Source organism: Bos grunniens, chromosome 15, assembly GCF_055505025.1.
Source record: "Bos grunniens cultivar Pamir isolate PY7600 chromosome 15, Bosgru_T2T1.0, whole genome shotgun sequence".
Taxonomy (NCBI): Eukaryota; Metazoa; Chordata; class Mammalia; order Artiodactyla; family Bovidae; genus Bos; species Bos grunniens.
This window is the reverse complement of record NC_141179.1, coordinates 49,055,540-49,066,360: the sequence shown is the minus strand read 5'-3', so window position 1 is coordinate 49,066,360 and position 10,821 is coordinate 49,055,540. Positions and strand designations below refer to the sequence as shown.

The 10,821-nt window shown below is 39.7% G+C and overlaps 1 pseudogene; it reads right to left on the bottom strand.

Moving 5' to 3' along the window:
* Positions 1–2,040: 2,040 nt before the first annotated feature.
* LOC147358000 (hemoglobin subunit beta-like) lies at positions 2,041–10,431 on the bottom strand (annotated as a pseudogene).
* Positions 10,432–10,821: the final 390 nt, after the last annotated feature.

Below are 10,821 nucleotides of genomic sequence, written 5' to 3'. Positions count from 1 at the left end.
TGGATATGGATCATAGTGTTATCCTGAAGTTTCTGTCTAAATTTGAAGTTTCCCATGAGCCCCTGTAATGCTAGTATCCTCACTATATTTTAAACCTTCTTATAGTTCTTATGCTTTGAGACAGGAATGTCATCCGTTATTGACTGTGTGGTCCCCTTACTTTTCTCATTTCCCTGTTCTCTCTGTATAAGACACAAAGCCTTTCTATCTGTAGACCTCAGGGACTTTCCCATATCCTTAGCGGAAAAAAAAAAAAAAATGAGTAAAATGAATCAGGAAATTGAGCTGAAAGTTCTTTATTAGGAAGAAGTCATATCATTGAGGGTGGACATTATTTCGCCAAGTTCAGAAGATAAAATCTGGGGAAATACTGGGACTTCCGTGACAGTCTAGTGTTTAAGGCTTGGTCTAATGCAGGGGGTGAGAGTTCTATTCTGTTCAGGGAGCTAAGATCTGACATGTCTTGTGGCCTAAAAAACAAGAACATAAAAACAACAGGAACAATATTGTAACTCAAAAATGACTTTAAATTTTTTGAATTGTTAAACAATAGAAGAATGTAGGGAAATAGGATCTTCCAGTTGAGAGAGTTAACTCTTAGGTAGATTGATAAGGAGTCCAGGGCCATCAAGGGGTCTGGAGCTCTCAAGGAGAAGAAAAGGACAAACTATTTTTTTCTACATTACATTGTCTTAGTCACATAAGAAATTTTTTCTTAAACTTTGAGTTGTTTTGACAACAGTCTGAAGATTAACTTTCTTTAAGCCCAGAGCTAATGATTAAATGATGCTTACTCCTTGGAAGGAAAGCTATGACCAACCTAGATAGCATATTGAAAAGCAGAGACATTACTTTGCCAACAAAGGTCCGTCTAGTCAAGGCTATGGTTTTTCCAGTGGTCATGTATGGATGTGAGAGTTGGACTGTGAAGAAAGCTGAGTGCTGAAGAATTGATGCTTTTGAACTGTGGTGTTGGAGAAGATTCTTGCGAGTCCCTTGGACTGCAGGGAGATCCAACCAGTCCATTCTAAAGGAGATAAGCCCTGGGGTGTTGTTTGGAAGGAATGATGCTAAAACTGAAACTCCAGTACTTTGGCCACCTCATGTGAAGAGTTGACTCACTGGAAAAGACCCTGATGCTGGGAGGGATTGGGGGCAGGAGGAAAAGGGGACGACAGAGGATGAGATGGCTGGATGGCATCACCGACTCGATGGACGTGAGTCTGGGTGAACTCCGGGAGTTGGTGATGGACAGGGAGGCCTGGCGTGCTGCGATTCATGGGGTCACAAAGAGTCGGACATGACTGAGTGACTGAACTGAACTTAACTAAATGATTAAACAACAAAACAATTCATCTTGCTCAAGATGAATTTAAACTTTATACTAATGATTGAAAGAAAGTGAAAGTGAAAGTGAAGTCGCGCAGTCATTCCCGACTCTTTGCAACCCCATGGACAGTAGCCTGCACCAAGCTCCTCCATCCACGGGATTTTCAAGGCAAGAGTACCGGAGTGGGTTGCTATTTCCTTCTCCAGGGAATCTTCCCAACCCAGGGATCGAACCCAGGTCTCTCGCATTGTAGACAGAGGCTTTACCTTCTGAGCCATCAGGGAAGTCCACTAATGATTATAGAAAAACAATGGATGTTGCTTGAGGACATGGTTCTCCTTAAGAACCTTCTGACTAATCCTGTTATTTTAGGATTTAGGGAGAGGGTTTGATAAGACCTTTCCATTGTTAGTAACCAATTGAAAAATTATATAAGGTCTTGATGAGACTAGCTAGTGGGGCACTCTCCTATTCCCCTTCTGATGTCTATGTCAGAAGCTTTCTCTGTCCCTTTTTCACTGTAATAAAACTGCCACGCAAAAGCTCTGAGTGATCAAATTTTGTCTCTGGCCCCAGATCGAAACTGTCTGCTCTGGAAGCCAAAAATCTGACACCATTCAACATAAGCTATCACAATGGTCATCAACTCAAGGAATTCAAATGGGAACTCTGTAATAACCTAGAGGTGTGGGAATGGGCCAGAGGTGAGAGGGAGATTCAGCTGGGATGGGAAACACATACATCTATGTTTAATTCATATTAATGTATGATAGTAATCAAACCAATATTGTAAACCAATCATCAATCAATTAGAAATAAATACTCATTTGAAAATAAAAAATAGGACAGGATCTCAATGGTATTTGTAGGTGAGAGCATTAACCACACCAGCCACCACCTTCTGACAGGCAGCCTGAAATTCTGGGGTGAATTCCTTGCCAAAGTTTCAAGCCAGTGTACTCACCAGTATATTGCCCAGGAGCTGTGTGGTAGAGATAAAAAACAAGGACAATGTTAGCAGAGGCACCCAATTTGGACTTAGTATTTCAGTCGCATCTCAAGCTGTGCCCCTAGAATATAAGCAGAAAGATGGCTGAAGTATAGATGTTACTACTGATGTGAAGCCACCCATATAAGCCTGAGTTTATACTTAGAGATGTTTCTCTCTTTCTATCTTAATTCTGAACTTGCTATCATTTTTTTAATTTTTTTGAACTGTTTCAAGAAGCAATACATCATTTTGTCTTCCTTGCTTAAAAAAGAAGAGATAAGGGAAAATCATGAGACAAAATTTTTAAGTGACATAAAAGAAGAAAGTCTTAATACTCAAACACTTAAACAGTCAAAATGTTTAAATATAAAGAAGATACTGCAGAGAACAAACAGAGAAAAACAAGAATGAATAAGAGGAAACGATGCCTGGAAACAAAGAAGGTAAAACATTGCCCATAAATCAGCAAAGGACAGTCCCCAAAATAGTCAAAGAACCTCTGAGTCGAGGGGTAGACGACCAGCAGCCTAGGGGGTGAAAACAGCACAAGGTCAGAGGGAGTCAGTGCCTGACAGAATCTCAGGCAATGGCTCTGTCCCCACACACCCAACTGACATTCACTCTCCTTCAGCCTGCCTTGTAACTTGAATACCTGCCTGCCTACAGTATCCGGACCAACTTCAGCCACCCTCATCTTACTCCACAAGTCAATGACAGTAGCCTTCTTCTCAAGAGTCAGATACACCATGATGTGTGTTTGTGCAGCTGCAAGTTGTGTCAAAAGCATGTGTAAGCAGTAGGGGCCCTGGTCTTCCTTGTGAGCCCCACCCAGCCTCCTGCCCTCCCTGCTTCTGAGAGCAGATTAGCCCAGGGCATAATACAAGTTCATTGGTTTGGGGGAATGTAAGATGAACTCTTGTTGCTCAGTGCTCTTCATCTGTGATTGGCTGATTCAGTGTGTCTAAACTCAGAAACTCTACTCTCCCTGTTCTTATCTCTTAGCTTCATTTCCTTCATCCATCCATTCCCTCTATAAATATATTCCCAGTCCCATTTATGCATAAATATTTTAGTCTGATCTTGTGTAATGTATCTTACAGTTTAAACCCATGAATTAAATTTTATCTATGAATTTAAAAAGTTAAATTCATAGATATGAAAACTAAGACTTAGAAAGCAAATATTTTATCAAGTTGACTTTATATGGAGCTTCACTGTGTTTCTGGAAATATTTATAAGAGGTTGAAATGGATAAATATTTTGTCTTAGACTTATTGCTTTCTTTCTCCTTGTATAAATACTTTGGGCCACAAAATTCGATTTTCACCCATCCTGTCATTTAAATAAAGCTCTATCAAGTTAATGAAAAATAATAAATATTGTCTTTCTAGCAGCTACTGAACTAGGTTTATGGAGCATGCATGATAATGGGAACAATTTAATGAGAAACAAAAAAAAATCTGATACTTATGATGTGACTGTAGAGAAAATGCAGAGAAATTTCAAATAAGATTTATATTATTCAGCTTGATAAAGTCTGACAGGATTTCTGGGAAAACAAGAAGTGCAGAAATTTCCAAATCTGTGTCCTCAAGAAAAAAGTGAAAATGGACCCAGGAATGAACATTCAAATCAAACTTCATTCTTCTCAATTCAAATATTACTGCAATGATATACAAATATATACCCACCAGCATACCTGGAAAGAAGGAAAGAAGGATGGAAGAAAAGAAGAAGAAATGGAGGAAGGAAGGATGGATGGAAAAAGGGCCTAGGAGAAGGGAAAAGAATGTAATGAAAGGGAAGGGAAAAGAAAAGAATATAAAGAACAAGAGAGCTTGACAATTCTGAAATTTTGCAAACCTGTAAAGAAAAATGTTCATACTTTGCTAGTGATAATGTAAAACAGTATAAATGATTTTGAAAACATTTGATGATGTCTACTGAAGCAGAGGTATGACCTAAATCAAATCCCTTATGATTATACAGTGGAAGTGAGAAATAGATTTAAGGGACTAGATCTGATAGACAGAGTGCCTGATGAACTATGGATGGAGGTTCATGACATTGTACAGGAGACAGGGATCAGGACCATCCCCATGGAAAAGAAATGCAAAAAAGCAAAATGGCTGTCTGAGGAGGCCTTACAAATAGCTGTGGAAAGAAGAGAAGCGAAAAGCAAAGGAGAAAAGGAAAGATATAAGCATCTGAATGCAGAGCTCCAAAGAATAGCAAGGAGAGATAAGAAAGCCTTCCTCAGCCATCAATGCAAAGAAATAGAGGAAAACAACAGAATGGTAAAGACTAGAGATCTCTTCAAGAAAATTAGAGATACCAAGGGAACATTTCATGCAAAGATGGGCTTGATAAAGGACAGAAATGGTATGGACCTAACAGAAGCAGAAGGTATTAAGAAGAGGTGGCCAGAATACACAGAAGAACTGTACAAAAAAGATCTTCATGACCAAGATAATCACGATAGTGTGATCACTGACCTAGAGCCAGACAACCTGGAATATGAAGTAAAGTGGGCCTTAGAAAGCATCACTATGAAAAAAGCTAGTGGAGGTGATGGAATTCCAGTGGAGCTATTTCTAATCCTGAAAGATGATGCTATGAAAGTGCTGCACTCAATATACCAGCAAATTTGGAAAACTCAGCAGTGGCCGCAGGACTTGAAAATGGATAAAAACTCTCCAGAAACCAGGAATAGAAGGAACATACCTCAACATAATAAAAGCTATATATGACAAACCCACAGCAAACATTATCCTCAATGGTGAAAAATTGAAAGCATTTCCTGTAAAATCAGGAACAAGACAAGGGTGCCCACTTTCACCACTACTATTCAACATAGTTTTGGAAGTTTTGGCCACAGCAATCAGAGCAGAAAAATGAATAAAAGGAATCCAAATTGGAAAAGAAGAAGTAAAACTCTCACTGTTTGCAGATGACAAACAGGTCCTATATATAGAAAACCCTAAAGACTCCACCAGATAATTACTAGAGCTAATCAATGAATGTAGTAAAGTTGCAGGACATAAAATCAACACACAGAAATCCCTTGCATTCCTATACATTAATAATGAGAAAATAGAGAAATTAAGGAAACAATTCCATTCACCATTGCAATGAAAAGAATAAAATACTTAGGAATATATCTACCTAAAGAAACAAAAGACATATATAGAAAACTATAAAACACTGGTGAAAGAAATCAAAGAGGACACTAATAGATGGAGAAATATACCATGTTCAGGGATCGGAAGAATCAATATAGTGAAAATGAGTATACTACCCAAAGCAATCTATAGATTCAGTGGAACCCCATCAGGCTACCAATGGTATTTTTCATAGAGCTAGAACAAATAATTTCACAATTTGTGTGGAAATACAAAAAACCTCGAATAGCCAAAGCAATCTTGAGAAAGAAGAATGGAACTGGAGGAATCAACCTGCCAGACTTCAGGCTCTACTACAAAGCTACAGTCATCAAGACAATATGGTACTGGCACAAAGACAGAAATGTAAATCAATGGAACAAAACAGAAAGCCCAGAGATAAATCCACACACCTATGGACACCTTATCTTTGACAAAGGAGGCAAGAATATACAATGGATTAAAGACAATCTCTTTAACAAGTGGTGCTGGGAAAACTGGTCAACCACTTGTAAAAGAATGAAACTAGAACACTTTCTAACACCATACACAAAAATAAACTCAAAATAGATTAAAGATCTAAACATAAGACCAGAAACTATTAAACTCCTAGAGGAGAACATAGGCAAAACACTCTCTGACATAAATCACAGCAGGGTCCTCTATGACCCACCTCCTAGAATATTGGAAATAAAAGCAAAAATAAACAAGTGGGGCCTAATTAAATTTAAATGCTTCTGCACAACAAAGGAAACTATAAACAAGGTGAAAAGACAGCCTTCAGAATGGGAAAAAATAATAGCAAATGAAGCAACGGACAAAGAACTAATCTCAAAAACTTACAAGCAACTTCTGCAGCTCAATTCCAGAAAAATAAATGACCCAATCAAAAAATGGGCCAAAGAACTAAACATACATTTCCCCAAAGAAGACACACAGACGGTTAACAAACATATGAAAAGATGCTCAACATCATTATAAGAGAAATGCAAATCAAAACCACAATGAGGTAACATTTCACACCAGTCAGAATGGCTGCTAACCAAAATTCTACAAGCAATAAATTCTGGAGAGGGTGTGGAGAAAAGGGAACCCTCTTACACTGTTGGTGGGAATGCATACTAGTACAGCCACTATGGAGAACAGTGTGGAGATTCCTTAAAAACTGGAAATAGAACTGCCTTATAACCCAGCAATCCCACTGCTGGGCATACACACCAAAGAAACCAGAATTGAAAGAGACACGTGTACCCCAATGTTCATCACAGCACTGTTTATAATAGCCAGGACATGGAAGCAACCTAGATGCCCATCAGCAGATGAATGGATAAGAAAGCAGTGGTACATATACACAATGGAGTATTACTCAGCCATTAAAAAGAATACATTTGAATCAGTTCTAATGAGGTGGATGAAACTGGAGCCTATTATACAGAGTGAAGAAAGCCAGAAAGAAAACACCAATACAGTTATACTAACACTATGCCAAAGCGTTCGACTGTGTGGATCACAAAAAACTGGAAAATTCTGAAAGAGATGGGCATACCAGACCACCTGACCTGCCTCCTAAGAAACATATATGCAGGTCAGGAAGCAACAGTTAGAACTGGACATGAACAGTCTTATGGACTCTGTGGGAGAGGGAGAGGGTGGGAAGATTTGGGAGAATGGCATTGAAACATGTAAAATATCATGTATGAAACGAGATGCCAGTCCAGGTTCAATGTACGATACTGGATGCTTGGGGCTAGTGCACTGGGACGACCCAGAGGGATGGTATGGGGAGGGAGGAGGGAGGAGGGTTCAGGATGGGGAGCACATGTATACCTGTGGTGGATTCATTTTGATATTTGGCAAAACTAATACAATTATGTAAAGTTTAAAAATAAAATAAAATTTAAAAAAAAATAAATTCAGCATAAAAAAAAAAAAAAAAAAAGAACTGGACATGGAACAACAGACTGGTTCCAAACAGGAAAAGGAGTACGTCAAGGCTGTATATTGTCACCCTGCTTATTTAACTTATATGCAGAGTACATCATGAGAAATGCTGGGCTGGAAGAAGCACAAGCTGGAATCAAGATTGCCGGGAGAAAGATCAATAACCTCAGATATGCAGATGACACCACCCTTATGGCAGAAAGCTAAGAGGAACTAAAAAGCCTCTTGATGAAAGTGAAAGATGAGAGTGAAAAAGTTGGCTTAAAGCTCAACATTCAGAAAACGAAGATCATGGCATCTGGTCCCACCACTTCATGGGAAATAGATGGGGAAACAGTGGAAACAGGGTCACACTTTATTTTGGGGGGCTCCAAAATCACTGCAGATGGTGACTGCAGCCATGAAATTAAAAGATGCTTACTCCTTGGAAGGAAAGTTATGACCAACCTAGATAGTATATTGAAAAGCAGAGATATTACTTTGCCAACAAAGGTCCATCTAGTCAAGGCTATGGTTTTTCTAGTGGTCATGTATGGCTGTGGGACCATGAAGGAAGCTAAGTGCCAAGGAATTGATGCTTTTGAACTGTGGTGTTGGAGAAGACTCTTGAGAGTCCCTTGGACTGCAAAGAGATCCAACCAGTCCATTCTAAAGGAGATCAGTCCTGTGTGTTCATTGGAAGGAATGATGCTGAAGCTGAAACTCCAGTACTTTGGCCACCTCATGCGAAGAGTTGACTCATTGGAAAAGAATCTGATGCTGGGAGGGTTTGGGGGCAGGAGGACAAGGGGACGACAGAGGATGAGATGGCTGGATTGCATCACCGACTCAATGGACGTGAGTTTGAGTGAACTCGGGGAGTTGATGATGGACAGGGAGGCCTGGTGTGCTGCGATTCATGGGGCCACAAGGAGTCGGACACGACGGGGCGACTGAACTGAAACTGAACTGAAACTGAAACAGAGGGGTTTCCCGGTTATCTCAGCTGGTAAAGAATCCTCCCGCAATGCAGGAGACCCCAGTTCGATTCCCGCGTCAGGAAGATCCCCTGGAGAAGGGAAAGGCTACCCACTTCAGTATTCTGGCCTGGAGAATTCCATGGACTGTATAGCCCATGGGATCGCAAAGATTGGGACACAGCTGAGTGACCTTCACTCACTAAGGATTGCAAGACAGTAGTGACTGTCAAGCAACAAAAGTCTCTTTTTGCATTCTTGTCAGTCCTATGTACATCACAATATTATCATACAAGCAAAGAGGGAGCAAAGCTATCTCTCCCTTGTTTCTTTCCTTCATGCATATCTGTATAAGATGACAGAGAAAACCAGGATAAAAAGAGGTTAGGGAAGGTGGAGCAATTGGGACAGTAAAATGCATAATCTTAGAACAGTGGTGTCCTTAGGCAGAAGAACTTAATGGATTTAAGTGAGGTTCTGGACAATTAAAGAGACAGAAGACATTTACAAGATAGGCTAAATAACAATTGATTTAAATAAAACATACCAATGATCTAACTCTCAAATCAAGCTGCAACTTGAATTCTTTAAGAGAAAGTAAGACTAAGGAGCAGAGTCTGTTTTCCACTAACATCAACTCTTTACAGCCATTACTGTCATGGGGTCAAAGATGCTGATATATTTTCCCAAGGTCTCAAGTAGCCCTTCATTTCTTTTTGTCTTCAATACTTTGCCCTCCCATGTCCCCATCAGAGTGAGAGACAGTGAAATAATTTAAGTACACCAATGCAATGAAAATAAATCTTTGTATTGGGCAGATGCTCAATATTCTTCATAATTTTTCCATATTTGGTTTTTGGGCTCTGAGGATGAAAGGACCTTTCCTGGAAATCAGTTAGAAGCACTTAGTGGTATCTGTGGGCCAAGGCATTTGCCACACCAGCCACCACCTTCTGAAAGGCAGCCTGAATTTCTAGGATGAATAACTTGCCAAAGTAATAAGCCAGCACATTTATCAGTAGGTAGCCCAGGAGCTATGTGGAAAACATGAGAAGCAAGGGCATGGTTAGTGCAGGTATCCAGATTCAGTCTCATCCCAAGCTGTGCCCCTAGGATATAAGCACAAAGATGGTTGAAGCGTAGATGTTACTACTGATGTAAAGCCACCCATATCAGCCTGACTTTATGTTTTAAAATGTTACTCTCTTTCTACCTTAATCCAGAATTTGTTATCATTTTTATTCTTTTGGATTATTTCAAGAAGTGATACAACATTTTTTCCTTTGAAAGGAACAGATAAGGGGAAAATATTAGATAACAACTTTTAAAGTGAATAGGGAAAGGTTTGTTTTTTTTTTTTTTGCATACTCAAAAAAAGTATAATTTAAAAAAAAAGAAGACATTGCAGAGAACAATAATGAACAAGAGGAAATGATAGTTGTGAGCAAAGAGGTAAAAAGAAACTAAATGATCCTGAAGAGTCAGCCCCTAGTACTGTAATCAGAATATCTATTTTCCATTCTAAACTGTGTTGTGCCATTTGCCCCTCTCGCCATGAGAAGAGTCTGGCCAAGAAATAGAAGAACATTGAGGGTCCCATAAACTTATCCTGAAGTACTCAGAATCTACATGCAGCTTATCACAGTGCATCTCACTCAGCACAGTAAAGGTGCCCTTGAGGTCGTTGAGATGTTTTATGCCCTCACCAAAGGAGTCTAGCATCTTCTTGCCATGTGCCTTCACCTTAGGGTTGCTCATAATAGCATCAGCAGAGGACAAGTCCCCAAAGGACTCAAAGAGCTTCTGAGTCCAGGGGTAGACAACCAGCAGCCTAAGGGGTGAAAATAGCACAAGGTTAGAGGGAGTCACCACCTCCTAGAATTTCAGGGGATGACTCTGTCCCCACACTCCCAGCCGTCATTCACTCTCCTTAAACCTACCTTGTAAGCTGAATACCTGCTTGCCTAGGGTTTCAACACCAACTTCATCCAACCTCATCTTGCTCCACAAGAACATGAAAGAAAATTTCTCCTTAAAAGTCAGTTTAACCATAATGTCTGTTTGTATAGTTGCAAGTTGTGTCAGAAGCAAGTATAAGCATCAGGGACCTGCTCTTTCTTTAAGCCCTGCCCAGCTTCCTGCCCTCCCTACTTCTGAAAGCAGATTAGCCCAGGGCATAACACAAGATCATTAGTTTGGGGGAAAGTAAGATGCAGTCTTGTTCCTCAGTTCCCTTCGTCTGTGACTGGCTGATCCAGTGTGTCTAGACTCAGAAACTCTGCTGTCACTGTTCTTATCTCCCAAACTGATTTCCTTCATCAGTTGCTTCTACAAATTTATCCCCAATATTATTTATATGTCAATATTTTAGTATGATATTGTACAATGTGTCTCTTACAATTTAAATATATGAATTATAGTTTAAACCTATGAATTACAGAA